The sequence below is a fragment of the Dendrobates tinctorius genome, unplaced genomic scaffold (genome assembly GCF_039654945.1).
Source record: "Dendrobates tinctorius isolate UK_male_01 unplaced genomic scaffold, ASM3965494v1 ptg000197l, whole genome shotgun sequence".
NCBI classification, from domain to species: domain Eukaryota; kingdom Metazoa; phylum Chordata; class Amphibia; order Anura; family Dendrobatidae; genus Dendrobates; species Dendrobates tinctorius.
This window is the reverse complement of record NW_027361864.1, coordinates 363,718-379,546: the sequence shown is the minus strand read 5'-3', so window position 1 is coordinate 379,546 and position 15,829 is coordinate 363,718. Positions and strand designations below refer to the sequence as shown.

The following is a 15,829-nucleotide window of genomic DNA, read 5'->3' as shown; positions in this document are numbered from 1 at the left end:
CCACAAGGGGGAGCCAAAGGCCACAACTGACGCCGCTTTGAGCTGCTCCAAAGTATTCTAGCTCTGGCAACAGGTGTGACGTGACGTGCGGCTCTGCCAGAGCACGTTTCTTTCGGTGGGTCGGCTTCTGTCTTTGACCAGAGGAAATCAGGGGAAAGCGCGAACGCAGTCCCCCACTACCACAAATTATGCAGTCGAGTTTCCCGCATTTGGGGAAATCGCAGGGGTCAGCACACCCGGAGTGCAATGGATGAGCCTCACCCTGGGAGAACCACCTTAGTGATCATGGTATCTCCCCTGCCAGGTAAGTATGAGTTGGGGCCCGCCGGTCCGACGAGCGGCCCTCCGACGCAGCTCTCCAACATCGCGGAGTCTCGTGCCCGAAGGGGAGGGGGTGTCTTGGCGTAGGGCGCAGGCCGCCCGGAGGCTCGTTGAGTGGGAGGCGCTGGCTGGCGCCCGGTCCAACCCCCACGGGGCAGGCCGAGCTCGACTGAGTCCCAAGCCGTCCAAGATGCCCAGCAGCAGCCAGAGTCATTTGCATGTAGGGCCATTGGCTCCACCCCAGCCTCGCTCACGCCGCTGCTCCCACCCGGGGAACATGCAGACAGCTCCAGCTGCTGCTGCTGCTGCTGCTGCTGCTGCCCCCCTCCTCCTCCCGGCCCAGTGGCCAAGTGAATAAGACGCAGGCGAGCTGATCAATCCCCACCAGCCCAGGGAGCCCCAAAAGGGCCAAAGGCAGCAAGGAACAGACAAGCCAAGCAAAAAGACACACAGCGATGCACGGAAGTTGTGGCAGGCCTCCCCCACAAGGGGGAGCCAAAGGCCACAACTGACGCCGCTTTGAGCTGCTCCAAAGTATTCTAGCTCTGGCAACAGGTGTGACGTGACGTGCGGCTCTGCCAGAGCACGTTTCTTTCGGTGGGTCGGCTTCTGTCTTTGACCAGAGGAAATCAGGGGAAAGCGCGAACGCAGTCCCCCACTACCACAAATTATGCAGTCGAGTTTCCCGCATTTGGGGAAATCGCAGGGGTCAGCACACCCGGAGTGCAATGGATGAGCCTCACCCTGGGAGAACCACCTTAGTGATCATGGTATCTCCCCTGCCAGGTAAGTATGAGTTGGGGCCCGCCGGTCCGACGAGCGGCCCTCCGACGCAGCTCTCCAACATCGCGGAGTCTCGTGCCCGAAGGGGAGGGGGTGTCTTGGCGTAGGGCGCAGGCCGCCCGGAGGCTCGTTGAGTGGGAGGCGCTGGCTGGCGCCCGGTCCAACCCCCACGGGGCAGGCCGAGCTCGACTGAGTCCCAAGCCGTCCAAGATGCCCAGCAGCAGCCAGAGTCATTTGCATGTAGGGCCATTGGCTCCACCCCAGCCTCGCTCACGCCGCTGCTCCCACCCGGGGAACATGCAGACAGCTCCAGCTGCTGCTGCTGCTGCTGCTGCCCCCCTCCTCCTCCCGGCCCAGTGGCCAAGTGAATAAGACGCAGGCGAGCTGATCAATCCCCACCAGCCCAGGGAGCCCCAAAAGGGCCAAAGGCAGCAAGGAACAGACAAGCCAAGCAAAAAGACACACAGCGATGCACGGAAGTTGTGGCAGGCCTCCCCCACAAGGGGGAGCCAAAGGCCACAACTGACGCCGCTTTGAGCTGCTCCAAAGTATTCTAGCTCTGGCAACAGGTGTGACGTGACGTGCGGCTCTGCCAGAGCACGTTTCTTTCGGTGGGTCGGCTTCTGTCTTTGACCAGAGGAAATCAGGGGAAAGCGCGAACGCAGTCCCCCACTACCACAAATTATGCAGTCGAGTTTCCCGCATTTGGGGAAATCGCAGGGGTCAGCACACCCGGAGTGCAATGGATGAGCCTCACCCTGGGAGAACCTTTTTCCTCAGATTGGAACTCTCATTAACTCTTGCATCATTTGCTTGTTCAAGTAACAAGTTTCCAGATCATCATATGGAAAAAAAACCTTCTACCAGAAAACAAAAAAGCAATCCCAATCACCAAAAGGATCAAATCTTACTTACTGTAACAGCTCCTTCCACTGCGAATACTTCCAAAATGCCTCTGCTGTTTTTTCACCAAGTCTCTTTTTATCTAATATATAAACATAAAACAACCTGGCAAGAAAAATATTCTTACATTCAACTGGAGAGAGACACACCTTTTTAAAAATGACCAGATTCCGTGCATCCCACAAAACTTCCTTATATATGACAAAAATAATCCAACTCATCCGTCTCCGTTCCAAGTGGTTAAAGTCTTGACCTGTTAAAATCCTTCCAAAATTAAAGCAATGGAATCCAACAAGAGCAATAAAAATCCGAGATAAAAGGGTAAAAACTTTTTTTGCATAAAAACAGTCCCAAAAAATGTGCTGTATTGTCTCTGGATCCTTACATCCCTCCCTTGGACAAACTTCTTGAACCCTTATCCCTCTCCTGCTCAGAAAAGCTCGTGTTGGCAAACATCCTTGTAATGCCATCCAGGTTACGTCCTTTTGCCGATTGCTGATCCCTATAATAAAAAAGAGCTTCCAGACTTGCTTTGATTGCGCAATATTGCAGGATGGCACATCACATAAAGATTCACCCTCCTTTAGTCTCTTAGCAAGATTTCTTTTATCAGGTCTATCTGTGGAGCTTAAACCAATTTGATCATAGAAGGACTTAAGTACTACGTAAAAGGACGGCACAACAAACGCAACTGGCTTCCTCAAATCCTTCTCACACCAGCTCCATTTCTGAAATAGCCAACCTGCCAAAAACCTGCACATGTCAGCAGCCTTACTTTTCCCCTGGGAAAGTCTATAAATATTTAAAAAATAATACATCTTTAAAAATCTTTCGATATTGGGAAAATCACAGCCGCCCATTTCCACAGAAAGCATCACCTTTTCTCTCCTTAATTTCTCCATCTTTGACCCCCAAAAAAAGGTAAACAGTTTCCTTGTAACTCTCTTAGTCCACAAACTCGCAGGCAGAAATATCATAGCAGTGTATAGCAGTAAAGGAAGGATCACCGACTTCACAATAAGTACCTTACCTCTCAGGGACAGGTTCCTTAATTTCCAATAATTCAGTTTCTGCTCCATTTTGTTTTCCAAGATCATCAGGCTCTTCTTCCCTTTAAGTTCCTTTTCAAAAATTACACCAAGAACTTCCATCTCTTTTTTTCTTTCTACTCCCACCACACTGACATCCACCTGCCTCCCAAAGTTGCAAAACTGACACTTATTCCAATTTACAGCCATTCCAGCCACACCACAAAAAATTCTTATGTGAAGATTTATCCTATTAAGCTCAGCTTGTGAACCACAAATAAAAACAATGTCATCCATGTAACTTAATGACTTGACGGGCCCCCCCATTCCTCCAGGTATAAAAGCACCAGCCACACACTTATCGACTTGCACGCTTTTTAAAAGAGCTTCAACCACACAAATAAAAAGGATTGGTGATAAAGGGCACCCTTGCCTAACCCCCGATAGAATATTAAAACTAGAACTCACATGACCATTAATTAAAATCTGACTACTAACTCCGCAATAAAAAGACTTAATAATATTCAATAATTTAATGGGGATCCCAAGATGTCTAAGTGCAGCAAACAAGAATCTATGTGAAACTTTATCAAAAGCTTTTTCCAGGTCCACTGACTGTACGAGAAGGGGGTTCTTATTAAAATTAGCGTGATAAATTAAGTCCCTTAAAAGCACCAAGTTATCCGAGATTCTCCTACCTGGCACCGCACATGCTTGGTATTCACCCACCATATCTATTATTACATCACTCACTCTATTTGCTACAATTTTGGAAATAATCTTGTAATCACAATTGAGCAAAGTTATTGGCCTCCAGTTTTTAATTTCTCTCACTTCACCCTTCTTATGTATTAAAGTGACAATCCCTCTACGCATAGAGTCAGACAAAACCGCATGAGTAAAAACATATTCCACCACCCGATAAAGTTCCACATCTAAAATATCCCAAAATACCACATAAAATTCCACTGGAAGGCCATCACAACCAGGTGTCTTCCCTTTTGCCAGCCCATCCACAGCACGCCTCACTTCATCCTTTCTGAACCCATCACTTAGAGAAGACACCTTTTCTTCATGGATATTGTCAGCCAAAATATTACAATAACCATTAATTTCTGCATCACTGGCTCTGCTATCATTCGAAAAAAGTATTTTATAAAAGGAATGTATACCATCGATCATTTCCTCACCACACTTCTCACCTGCAGGAGTAAAAACAGACTTAAAAACTCCTTTAGGCTTAAAACATTTCTTAAAAAAATATCTCGTACATTGCTCATCTTCTTCCATGTGCTGTATTTTCGCTTTAAAAACAATAGACTTTCCTTTTTCAATTAATGTTTTTTTAAAATCCTCTTTCAAATCAGCAATCTCACGATCCACCTCCATCCCCGCTCTTTTAAACTTATAGAGCGCCTCCATCTTTGAAATTGTTGCTGCCTCTTGCTCTCTTTTAGCTTTTGCCCTTTTAGAACACACCCCTTTAAAATAATGTGCAAATTTCTCCTTTGCCCAGTCCCACCATTCCAACAGATTTTTGAAACGGTGCTGTTCAGACACACAGAATGTAAACACGTTTTTAAAACCACCTCTCACATCCTCTTCTTGCAGCAAGCTTACGTTTAGCTTCCAGAGACCCTTGCCAAAAGCCAGGGACTCAGCAATACACAGATCTGCCACTACCATCTTGTGGTCAGAAAAAATGTTCATCACATGATTGCATTTGGCCACTTTGATCCCTTCAGACACAAACACATAATCAATCCGGGAACTACAACGCCCACTGTCTGCTTCGAATGTAAACTTGTTTTCAGTAGGCCGAACTGTCAAACCCACATCCGTGTAGCGTAAATCCTGCACCAATTGATTTAACAGGTTGGAAGTCACATCAGTCCTGAATTCTGCAAAGCTCTTACGATCATTTGCGGATCTAATACAATTAAAATCACCAGCTATTATAGAAAAATCTCTACCTGGCAGAAACAGCTTTACCGACTCCAAAAAGGACACACGTGCTTGCTTGTCAGCAGGGGCGTAAATATTAAACACCCTTACCCGGTGACCTAAGAAATCCACTAACAAAAACAAACATCTTCCAGGTATAATAATTTTGAACTGTAATACTTTTAAATTATTATTTTTCAATAGTATGCCTACACCTTCATTTTTGTTGTCTGTACAAGGAGACCAAAAGGATTGACCCCTTGTCCATTCACTTGCATGCGGTGAAGCTTTAATTGCACATTCCTGCAGACATATAATGTCCGCATCCACCCCCTCCATATAATCTAATATACCTGCTCTCCTAGTGGTGGAACTAATCCCCCGCACATTCAGGGAAGCAACACATAGACTCATCGTGGCGAAAAAAATTATTCTCCACCATACATTCTCCATCATGATTTAAACAAAGGCGTATTCCTACCATCCACTTTTCTACATATATCAGGCGACTCAGGATCTGAGCCCCTGTTAGAGCCACCAGGCATTGGAGAGACAGGATCTCCCTGCCCACCAAACCAACACCCCTCCATTCTACTCTTTTTACTGAGCGAGGAAGCCATTTTCTCATCCTCCTCCTCATCCTCCCCATCATCTTCGTCAAAATCACTTTCACCACTACTACTAGTCCCCTCATCCCTCTGCCCAGGTGTGAGCGTCCTATCTGAATCCTCCTCCTCCTCATCCTGAAACTCCATTCCTTCCCCATTTCCTTCCTCCACTACATGGTCTACACATATGGCTGCATTAGCATATCCCAAGTCACCACCAAGGCCCTGTCCTTCAGACACAGTGTCCATTGCATCCTTGGCCTTACCCAGATCAATTATAGGAGAGCTCTGAAAATCTGTTCCCCCTTTTTGACCACTCCCACCTTCCTCCATCTTAGATCCAACATGGCCCACTTTCCTTCCACCATTTTGTTTCTGACCCTTTTGCACTTTAGCTGCATTTGAAACTATCACACCAACACAATGTTCAGGTTTCCCTTTTCCACCGAACTCACTTTTCTCATCCTTAGTACATCCGTGTTCAGAAGCATCACCACTCTTACCATCACTCTTATTTCCCCATTGACCACTAGTTGCATCCGCATAGGACTTGGGAATCTGAGTCCACAATCTACATTTCCTGGCAAAATGCCCTTCCAACCCACACAAGTCACACACCTTTGCCTCAGGGCAACTATCCACCATGTGGTCAGGCTTCCCACAGTTCTTACAAACAATCCCTTGCACTGGGCAATCTTTCTGCACATGTCCATACATATGACACTTTCTACAGTATTCAATTTGTCCAGTGTAGAAACAAAAACCCCTCTCACCCCCAATGGAAAATTGTGCAGGAATGCTCAAAGCACCCCCAATAGCTGTTGCATCAGGAATTAGTTTTACCAAGTATCTTCTTTTGCCATTGTAATAGTTATGCCTATTTTTCATCCTCCCCAGAAATTTGACTTCATAACAGTATCTTCTCAAAAAATGGGTTATAGTATCATCTGGAACCTTGGGATTATACATATGTACCACAACATATTTGTAAGTCTGCTGAAAAAGGGGCTCCACAGCAATAAACTCCAAGCATTCCACTTCCTTCTTCTCCTTCATCCGCACAAGCTCCATGTAAACTTTCTGACATATGCCCAAGGAAACAAAAGTGATATCATAAATTCCCTGCTTTTGAAAATCCTGCAGTGCCAATACATCTGTTACCTTAAGGCTTCTTATGTTCTTCAAAACATTCATACAAATTTGGTCCAGGCCAATTTCTTCCTCATGTCCAGACAGAACCTGCAGACGGACGGAGTCCTCTAATCCACGTGTCTTCTCCACCATTTTCACAGCAGATAAACACAGCCGCCACTCTATCGCACACCAGGGCCCCACAAGGGGAACCCCGATCGCAACCGCCACCCAACAAGAAACAGAAGTAGTCTCCCACCACTGCTGCTCATCAGAAGGCTGAGAAGCGGTACTCACCCGGAGAGAATGGTATCTCCCCTGCCAGGTAAGTATGAGTTGGGGCCCGCCGGTCCGACGAGCGGCCCTCCGACGCAGCTCTCCAACATCGCGGAGTCTCGTGCCCGAAGGGGAGGGGGTGTCTTGGCGTAGGGCGCAGGCCGCCCGGAGGCTCGTTGAGTGGGAGGCGCTGGCTGGCGCCCGGTCCAACCCCCACGGGGCAGGCCGAGCTCGACTGAGTCCCAAGCCGTCCAAGATGCCCAGCAGCAGCCAGAGTCATTTGCATGTAGGGCCATTGGCTCCACCCCAGCCTCGCTCACGCCGCTGCTCCCACCCGGGGAACATGCAGACAGCTCCAGCTGCTGCTGCTGCTGCCCCCCTCCTCCTCCCGGCCCAGTGGCCAAGTGAATAAGACGCAGGCGAGCTGATCAATCCCCACCAGCCCAGGGAGCCCCAAAAGGGCCAAAGGCAGCAAGGAACAGACAAGCCAAGCAAAAAGACACACAGCGATGCACGGAAGTTGTGGCAGGCCTCCCCCACAAGGGGGAGCCAAAGGCCACAACTGACGCCGCTTTGAGCTGCTCCAAAGTATTCTAGCTCTGGCAACAGGTGTGACGTGACGTGCGGCTCTGCCAGAGCACGTTTCTTTCGGTGGGTCGGCTTCTGTCTTTGACCAGAGGAAATCAGGGGAAAGCGCGAACGCAGTCCCCCACTACCACAAATTATGCAGTCGAGTTTCCCGCATTTGGGGAAATCGCAGGGGTCAGCACACCCGGAGTGCAATGGATGAGCCTCACCCTGGGAGAACCACCTTAGTGATCATGGTATCTCCCCTGCCAGGTAAGTATGAGTTGGGGCCCGCCGGTCCGACGAGCGGCCCTCCGACGCAGCTCTCCAACATCGCGGAGTCTCGTGCCCGAAGGGGAGGGGGTGTCTTGGCGTAGGGCGCAGGCCGCCCGGAGGCTCGTTGAGTGGGAGGCGCTGGCTGGCGCCCGGTCCAACCCCCACGGGGCAGGCCGAGCTCGACTGAGTCCCAAGCCGTCCAAGATGCCCAGCAGCAGCCAGAGTCATTTGCATGTAGGGCCATTGGCTCCACCCCAGCCTCGCTCACGCCGCTGCTCCCACCCGGGGAACATGCAGACAGCTCCAGCTGCTGCTGCTGCTGCTGCCCCCCTCCTCCTCCCGGCCCAGTGGCCAAGTGAATAAGACGCAGGCGAGCTGATCAATCCCCACCAGCCCAGGGAGCCCCAAAAGGGCCAAAGGCAGCAAGGAACAGACAAGCCAAGCAAAAAGACACACAGCGATGCACGGAAGTTGTGGCAGGCCTCCCCCACAAGGGGGAGCCAAAGGCCACAACTGACGCCGCTTTGAGCTGCTCCAAAGTATTCTAGCTCTGGCAACAGGTGTGACGTGACGTGCGGCTCTGCCAGAGCACGTTTCTTTCGGTGGGTCGGCTTCTGTCTTTGACCAGAGGAAATCAGGGGAAAGCGCGAACGCAGTCCCCCACTACCACAAATTATGCAGTCGAGTTTCCCGCATTTGGGGAAATCGCAGGGGTCAGCACACCCGGAGTGCAATGGATGAGCCTCACCCTGGGAGAACCACCTTAGTGATCATGGTATCTCCCCTGCCAGGTAAGTATGAGTTGGGGCCCGCCGGTCCGACGAGCGGCCCTCCGACGCAGCTCTCCAACATCGCGGAGTCTCGTGCCCGAAGGGGAGGGGGTGTCTTGGCGTAGGGCGCAGGCCGCCCGGAGGCTCGTTGAGTGGGAGGCGCTGGCTGGCGCCCGGTCCAACCCCCACGGGGCAGGCCGAGCTCGACTGAGTCCCAAGCCGTCCAAGATGCCCAGCAGCAGCCAGAGTCATTTGCATGTAGGGCCATTGGCTCCACCCCAGCCTCGCTCACGCCGCTGCTCCCACCCGGGGAACATGCAGACAGCTCCAGCTGCTGCTGCTGCTGCTGCTGCTGCCCCCCTCCTCCTCCCGGCCCAGTGGCCAAGTGAATAAGACGCAGGCGAGCTGATCAATCCCCACCAGCCCAGGGAGCCCCAAAAGGGCCAAAGGCAGCAAGGAACAGACAAGCCAAGCAAAAAGACACACAGCGATGCACGGAAGTTGTGGCAGGCCTCCCCCACAAGGGGGAGCCAAAGGCCACAACTGACGCCGCTTTGAGCTGCTCCAAAGTATTCTAGCTCTGGCAACAGGTGTGACGTGACGTGCGGCTCTGCCAGAGCACGTTTCTTTCGGTGGGTCGGCTTCTGTCTTTGACCAGAGGAAATCAGGGGAAAGCGCGAACGCAGTCCCCCACTACCACAAATTATGCAGTCGAGTTTCCCGCATTTGGGGAAATCGCAGGGGTCAGCACACCCGGAGTGCAATGGATGAGCCTCACCCTGGGAGAACCACCTTAGTGATCATGGTATCTCCCCTGCCAGGTAAGTATGAGTTGGGGCCCGCCGGTCCGACGAGCGGCCCTCCGACGCAGCTCTCCAACATCGCGGAGTCTCGTGCCCGAAGGGGAGGGGGTGTCTTGGCGTAGGGCGCAGGCCGCCCGGAGGCTCGTTGAGTGGGAGGCGCTGGCTGGCGCCCGGTCCAACCCCCACGGGGCAGGCCAAGCTCGACTGAGTCCCAAGCCGTCCAAGATGCCCAGCAGCAGCCAGAGTCATTTGCATGTAGGGCCATTGGCTCCACCCCAGCCTCGCTCACGCCGCTGCTCCCACCCGGGGAACATGCAGACAGCTCCAGCTGCTGCTGCTGCTGCTGCTGCTGCTGCCCCCCTCCTCCTCCCGGCCCAGTGGCCAAGTGAATAAGACGCAGGCGAGCTGATCAATCCCCACCAGCCCAGGGAGCCCCAAAAGGGCCAAAGGCAGCAAGGAACAGACAAGCCAAGCAAAAAGACACACAGCGATGCACGGAAGTTGTGGCAGGCCTCCCCCACAAGGGGGAGCCAAAGGCCACAACTGACGCCGCTTTGAGCTGCTCCAAAGTATTCTAGCTCTGGCAACAGGTGTGACGTGACGTGCGGCTCTGCCAGAGCACGTTTCTTTCGGTGGGTCGGCTTCTGTCTTTGACCAGAGGAAATCAGGGGAAAGCGCGAACGCAGTCCCCCACTACCACAAATTATGCAGTCGAGTTTCCCGCATTTGGGGAAATCGCAGGGGTCAGCACACCCGGAGTGCAATGGATGAGCCTCACCCTGGGAGAACCACCTTAGTGATCATGGTATCTCCCCTGCCAGGTAAGTATGAGTTGGGGCCCGCCGGTCCGACGAGCGGCCCTCCGACGCAGCTCTCCAACATCGCGGAGTCTCGTGCCCGAAGGGGAGGGGGTGTCTTGGCGTAGGGCGCAGGCCGCCCGGAGGCTCGTTGAGTGGGAGGCGCTGGCTGGCGCCCGGTCCAACCCCCACGGGGCAGGCCGAGCTCGACTGAGTCCCAAGCCGTCCAAGATGCCCAGCAGCAGCCAGAGTCATTTGCATGTAGGGCCATTGGCTCCACCCCAGCCTCGCTCACGCCGCTGCTCCCACCCGGGGAACATGCAGACAGCTCCAGCTGCTGCTGCTGCTGCCCCCCTCCTCCTCCCGGCCCAGTGGCCAAGTGAATAAGACGCAGGCGAGCTGATCAATCCCCACCAGCCCAGGGAGCCCCAAAAGGGCCAAAGGCAGCAAGGAACAGACAAGCCAAGCAAAAAGACACACAGCGATGCACGGAAGTTGTGGCAGGCCTCCCCCACAAGGGGGAGCCAAAGGCCACAACTGACGCCGCTTTGAGCTGCTCCAAAGTATTCTAGCTCTGGCAACAGGTGTGACGTGACGTGCGGCTCTGCCAGAGCACGTTTCTTTCGGTGGGTCGGCTTCTGTCTTTGACCAGAGGAAATCAGGGGAAAGCGCGAACGCAGTCCCCCACTACCACAAATTATGCAGTCGAGTTTCCCGCATTTGGGGAAATCGCAGGGGTCAGCACACCCGGAGTGCAATGGATGAGCCTCACCCTGGGAGAACCACCTTAGTGATCATGGTATCTCCCCTGCCAGGTAAGTATGAGTTGGGGCCCGCCGGTCCGACGAGCGGCCCTCCGACGCAGCTCTCCAACATCGCGGAGTCTCGTGCCCGAAGGGGAGGGGGTGTCTTGGCGTAGGGCGCAGGCCGCCCGGAGGCTCGTTGAGTGGGAGGCGCTGGCTGGCGCCCGGTCCAACCCCCACGGGGCAGGCCGAGCTCGACTGAGTCCCAAGCCGTCCAAGATGCCCAGCAGCAGCCAGAGTCATTTGCATGTAGGGCCATTGGCTCCACCCCAGCCTCGCTCACGCCGCTGCTCCCACCCGGGGAACATGCAGACAGCTCCAGCTGCTGCTGCTGCTGCTGCTGCTGCCCCCCTCCTCCTCCCGGCCCAGTGGCCAAGTGAATAAGACGCAGGCGAGCTGATCAATCCCCACCAGCCCAGGGAGCCCCAAAAGGGCCAAAGGCAGCAAGGAACAGACAAGCCAAGCAAAAAGACACACAGCGATGCACGGAAGTTGTGGCAGGCCTCCCCCACAAGGGGGAGCCAAAGGCCACAACTGACGCCGCTTTGAGCTGCTCCAAAGTATTCTAGCTCTGGCAACAGGTGTGACGTGACGTGCGGCTCTGCCAGAGCACGTTTCTTTCGGTGGGTCGGCTTCTGTCTTTGACCAGAGGAAATCAGGGGAAAGCGCGAACGCAGTCCCCCACTACCACAAATTATGCAGTCGAGTTTCCCGCATTTGGGGAAATCGCAGGGGTCAGCACACCCGGAGTGCAATGGATGAGCCTCACCCTGGGAGAACCACCTTAGTGATCATGGTATCTCCCCTGCCAGGTAAGTATGAGTTGGGGCCCGCCGGTCCGACGAGCGGCCCTCCGACGCAGCTCTCCAACATCGCGGAGTCTCGTGCCCGAAGGGGAGGGGGTGTCTTGGCGTAGGGCGCAGGCCGCCCGGAGGCTCGTTGAGTGGGAGGCGCTGGCTGGCGCCCGGTCCAACCCCCACGGGGCAGGCCGAGCTCGACTGAGTCCCAAGCCGTCCAAGATGCCCAGCAGCAGCCAGAGTCATTTGCATGTAGGGCCATTGGCTCCACTCCAGCCTCGCTCACGCCGCTGCTCCCACCCGGGGAACATGCAGACAGCTCCAGCTGCTGCTGCTGCTGCTGCCCCCCTCCTCCTCCCGGCCCAGTGGCCAAGTGAATAAGACGCAGGCGAGCTGATCAATCCCCACCAGCCCAGGGAGCCCCAAAAGGGCCAAAGGCAGCAAGGAACAGACAAGCCAAGCAAAAAGACACACAGCGATGCACGGAAGTTGTGGCAGGCCTCCCCCACAAGGGGGAGCCAAAGGCCACAACTGACGCCGCTTTGAGCTGCTCCAAAGTATTCTAGCTCTGGCAACAGGTGTGACGTGACGTGCGGCTCTGCCAGAGCACGTTTCTTTCGGTGGGTCGGCTTCTGTCTTTGACCAGAGGAAATCAGGGGAAAGCGCGAACGCAGTCCCCCACTACCACAAATTATGCAGTCGAGTTTCCCGCATTTGGGGAAATCGCAGGGGTCAGCACACCCGGAGTGCAATGGATGAGCCTCACCCTGGGAGAACCACCTTAGTGATCATGGTATCTCCCCTGCCAGGTAAGTATGAGTTGGGGCCCGCCGGTCCGACGAGCGGCCCTCCGACGCAGCTCTCCAACATCGCGGAGTCTCGTGCCCGAAGGGGAGGGGGTGTCTTGGCGTAGGGCGCAGGCCGCCCGGAGGCTCGTTGAGTGGGAGGCGCTGGCTGGCGCCCGGTCCAACCCCCACGGGGCAGGCCGAGCTCGACTGAGTCCCAAGCCGTCCAAGATGCCCAGCAGCAGCCAGAGTCATTTGCATGTAGGGCCATTGGCTCCACCCCAGCCTCGCTCACGCCGCTGCTCCCACCCGGGGAACATGCAGACAGCTCCAGCTGCTGCTGCTGCTGCTGCTGCTGCCCCCCTCCTCCTCCCGGCCCAGTGGCCAAGTGAATAAGACGCAGGCGAGCTGATCAATCCCCACCAGCCCAGGGAGCCCCAAAAGGGCCAAAGGCAGCAAGGAACAGACAAGCCAAGCAAAAAGACACACAGCGATGCACGGAAGTTGTGGCAGGCCTCCCCCACAAGGGGGAGCCAAAGGCCACAACTGACGCCGCTTTGAGCTGCTCCAAAGTATTCTAGCTCTGGCAACAGGTGTGACGTGACGTGCGGCTCTGCCAGAGCACGTTTCTTTCGGTGGGTCGGCTTCTGTCTTTGACCAGAGGAAATCAGGGGAAAGCGCGAACGCAGTCCCCCACTACCACAAATTATGCAGTCGAGTTTCCCGCATTTGGGGAAATCGCAGGGGTCAGCACACCCGGAGTGCAATGGATGAGCCTCACCCTGGGAGAACCACCTTAGTGATCATGGTATCTCCCCTGCCAGGTAAGTATGAGTTGGGGCCCGCCGGTCCGACGAGCGGCCCTCCGACGCAGCTCTCCAACATCGCGGAGTCTCGTGCCCGAAGGGGAGGGGGTGTCTTGGCGTAGGGCGCAGGCCGCCCGGAGGCTCGTTGAGTGGGAGGCGCTGGCTGGCGCCCGGTCCAACCCCCACGGGGCAGGCCGAGCTCGACTGAGTCCCAAGCCGTCCAAGATGCCCAGCAGCAGCCAGAGTCATTTGCATGTAGGGCCATTGGCTCCACCCCAGCCTCGCTCACGCCGCTGCTCCCACCCGGGGAACATGCAGACAGCTCCAGCTGCTGCTGCTGCTGCTGCTGCTGCCCCCCTCCTCCTCCCGGCCCAGTGGCCAAGTGAATAAGACGCAGGCGAGCTGATCAATCCCCACCAGCCCAGGGAGCCCCAAAAGGGCCAAAGGCAGCAAGGAACAGACAAGCCAAGCAAAAAGACACACAGCGATGCACGGAAGTTGTGGCAGGCCTCCCCCACAAGGGGGAGCCAAAGGCCACAACTGACGCCGCTTTGAGCTGCTCCAAAGTATTCTAGCTCTGGCAACAGGTGTGACGTGACGTGCGGCTCTGCCAGAGCACGTTTCTTTCGGTGGGTCGGCTTCTGTCTTTGACCAGAGGAAATCAGGGGAAAGCGCGAACGCAGTCCCCCACTACCACAAATTATGCAGTCGAGTTTCCCGCATTTGGGGAAATCGCAGGGGTCAGCACACCCGGAGTGCAATGGATGAGCCTCACCCTGGGAGAACCACCTTAGTGATCATGGTATCTCCCCTGCCAGGTAAGTATGAGTTGGGGCCCGCCGGTCCGACGAGCGGCCCTCCGACGCAGCTCTCCAACATCGCGGAGTCTCGTGCCCGAAGGGGAGGGGGTGTCTTGGCGTAGGGCGCAGGCCGCCCGGAGGCTCGTTGAGTGGGAGGCGCTGGCTGGCGCCCGGTCCAACCCCCACGGGGCAGGCCGAGCTCGACTGAGTCCCAAGCCGTCCAAGATGCCCAGCAGCAGCCAGAGTCATTTGCATGTAGGGCCATTGGCTCCACCCCAGCCTCGCTCACGCCGCTGCTCCCACCCGGGGAACATGCAGACAGCTCCAGCTGCTGCTGCTGCTGCTGCTGCTGCCCCCCTCCTCCTCCCGGCCCAGTGGCCAAGTGAATAAGACGCAGGCGAGCTGATCAATCCCCACCAGCCCAGGGAGCCCCAAAAGGGCCAAAGGCAGCAAGGAACAGACAAGCCAAGCAAAAAGACACACAGCGATGCACGGAAGTTGTGGCAGGCCTCCCCCACAAGGGGGAGCCAAAGGCCACAACTGACGCCGCTTTGAGCTGCTCCAAAGTATTCTAGCTCTGGCAACAGGTGTGACGTGACGTGCGGCTCTGCCAGAGCACGTTTCTTTCGGTGGGTCGGCTTCTGTCTTTGACCAGAGGAAATCAGGGGAAAGCGCGAACGCAGTCCCCCACTACCACAAATTATGCAGTCGAGTTTCCCGCATTTGGGGAAATCGCAGGGGTCAGCACACCCGGAGTGCAATGGATGAGCCTCACCCTGGGAGAACCACCTTAGTGATCATGGTATCTCCCCTGCCAGGTAAGTATGAGTTGGGGCCCGCCGGTCCGACGAGCGGCCCTCCGACGCAGCTCTCCAACATCGCGGAGTCTCGTGCCCGAAGGGGAGGGGGTGTCTTGGCGTAGGGCGCAGGCCGCCCGGAGGCTCGTTGAGTGGGAGGCGCTGGCTGGCGCCCGGTCCAACCCCCACGGGGCAGGCCGAGCTCGACTGAGTCCCAAGCCGTCCAAGATGCCCAGCAGCAGCCAGAGTCATTTGCATGTAGGGCCATTGGCTCCACCCCAGCCTCGCTCACGCCGCTGCTCCCACCCGGGGAACATGCAGACAGCTCCAGCTGCTGCTGCTGCTGCTGCTGCTGCCCCCCTCCTCCTCCCGGCCCAGTGGCCAAGTGAATAAGACGCAGGCGAGCTGATCAATCCCCACCAGCCCAGGGAGCCCCAAAAGGGCCAAAGGCAGCAAGGAACAGACAAGCCAAGCAAAAAGACACACAGCGATGCACGGAAGTTGTGGCAGGCCTCCCCCACAAGGGGGAGCCAAAGGCCACAACTGACGCCGCTTTGAGCTGCTCCAAAGTATTCTAGCTCTGGCAACAGGTGTGACGTGACGTGCGGCTCTGCCAGAGCACGTTTCTTTCGGTGGGTCGGCTTCTGTCTTTGACCAGAGGAAATCAGGGGAAAGCGCGAACGCAGTCCCCCACTACCACAAATTATGCAGTCGAGTTTCCCGCATTTGGGGAAATCGCAGGGGTCAGCACACCCGGAGTGCAATGGATGAGCCTCACCCTGGGAGAACCACCTTAGTGATCATGGTATCTCCCCTGCCAGGTAAGTATGAGTT

At 55.4% G+C, this 15,829-nt stretch overlaps 13 non-coding genes and 1 pseudogene across 13 annotated transcripts; all 14 read right to left on the bottom strand.

Annotated features, from left to right (window-relative positions):
* Positions 1-148: 148 nt before the first annotated feature.
* On the bottom strand, positions 149-312 carry LOC141056485 (U1 spliceosomal RNA). Its single transcript, XR_012221704.1, has one exon. It is a non-coding gene; the product is annotated as a U1 spliceosomal RNA (small nuclear RNA).
* Positions 313-951: 639 nt separating this feature from the next.
* LOC141056484 (U1 spliceosomal RNA) lies at positions 952-1,115 on the bottom strand. The gene has a single exon (XR_012221703.1). It is a non-coding gene; the product is annotated as a U1 spliceosomal RNA (small nuclear RNA).
* A 633-nt stretch (positions 1,116-1,748) lies between these two features.
* On the bottom strand, positions 1,749-1,895 carry LOC141056691 (U1 spliceosomal RNA; annotated as a pseudogene).
* A 5,783-nt stretch (positions 1,896-7,678) lies between these two features.
* LOC141056483 (U1 spliceosomal RNA) lies at positions 7,679-7,842 on the bottom strand. The gene has a single exon (XR_012221702.1). It is a non-coding gene; the product is annotated as a U1 spliceosomal RNA (small nuclear RNA).
* Positions 7,843-8,472: 630 nt separating this feature from the next.
* LOC141056482 (U1 spliceosomal RNA) lies at positions 8,473-8,636 on the bottom strand. The gene has a single exon (XR_012221701.1). It is a non-coding gene; the product is annotated as a U1 spliceosomal RNA (small nuclear RNA).
* Positions 8,637-9,272: 636 nt separating this feature from the next.
* On the bottom strand, positions 9,273-9,436 carry LOC141056481 (U1 spliceosomal RNA). Its single transcript, XR_012221700.1, has one exon. It is a non-coding gene; the product is annotated as a U1 spliceosomal RNA (small nuclear RNA).
* Positions 9,437-10,075: 639 nt separating this feature from the next.
* On the bottom strand, positions 10,076-10,239 carry LOC141056480 (U1 spliceosomal RNA). The gene has a single exon (XR_012221699.1). It is a non-coding gene; the product is annotated as a U1 spliceosomal RNA (small nuclear RNA).
* Positions 10,240-10,866: 627 nt separating this feature from the next.
* On the bottom strand, positions 10,867-11,030 carry LOC141056477 (U1 spliceosomal RNA). Its single transcript, XR_012221697.1, has one exon. It is a non-coding gene; the product is annotated as a U1 spliceosomal RNA (small nuclear RNA).
* A 636-nt stretch (positions 11,031-11,666) lies between these two features.
* LOC141056476 (U1 spliceosomal RNA) lies at positions 11,667-11,830 on the bottom strand. Its single transcript, XR_012221696.1, has one exon. It is a non-coding gene; the product is annotated as a U1 spliceosomal RNA (small nuclear RNA).
* A 630-nt stretch (positions 11,831-12,460) lies between these two features.
* On the bottom strand, positions 12,461-12,624 carry LOC141056475 (U1 spliceosomal RNA). The gene has a single exon (XR_012221695.1). It is a non-coding gene; the product is annotated as a U1 spliceosomal RNA (small nuclear RNA).
* Positions 12,625-13,260: 636 nt separating this feature from the next.
* LOC141056474 (U1 spliceosomal RNA) lies at positions 13,261-13,424 on the bottom strand. The gene has a single exon (XR_012221694.1). It is a non-coding gene; the product is annotated as a U1 spliceosomal RNA (small nuclear RNA).
* Positions 13,425-14,060: 636 nt separating this feature from the next.
* Positions 14,061-14,224, bottom strand: LOC141056473 (U1 spliceosomal RNA). The gene has a single exon (XR_012221693.1). It is a non-coding gene; the product is annotated as a U1 spliceosomal RNA (small nuclear RNA).
* A 636-nt stretch (positions 14,225-14,860) lies between these two features.
* On the bottom strand, positions 14,861-15,024 carry LOC141056472 (U1 spliceosomal RNA). The gene has a single exon (XR_012221692.1). It is a non-coding gene; the product is annotated as a U1 spliceosomal RNA (small nuclear RNA).
* Positions 15,025-15,660: 636 nt separating this feature from the next.
* Positions 15,661-15,824, bottom strand: LOC141056471 (U1 spliceosomal RNA). Its single transcript, XR_012221691.1, has one exon. It is a non-coding gene; the product is annotated as a U1 spliceosomal RNA (small nuclear RNA).
* Between the last annotated feature and the right edge of the window lie 5 nt (positions 15,825-15,829).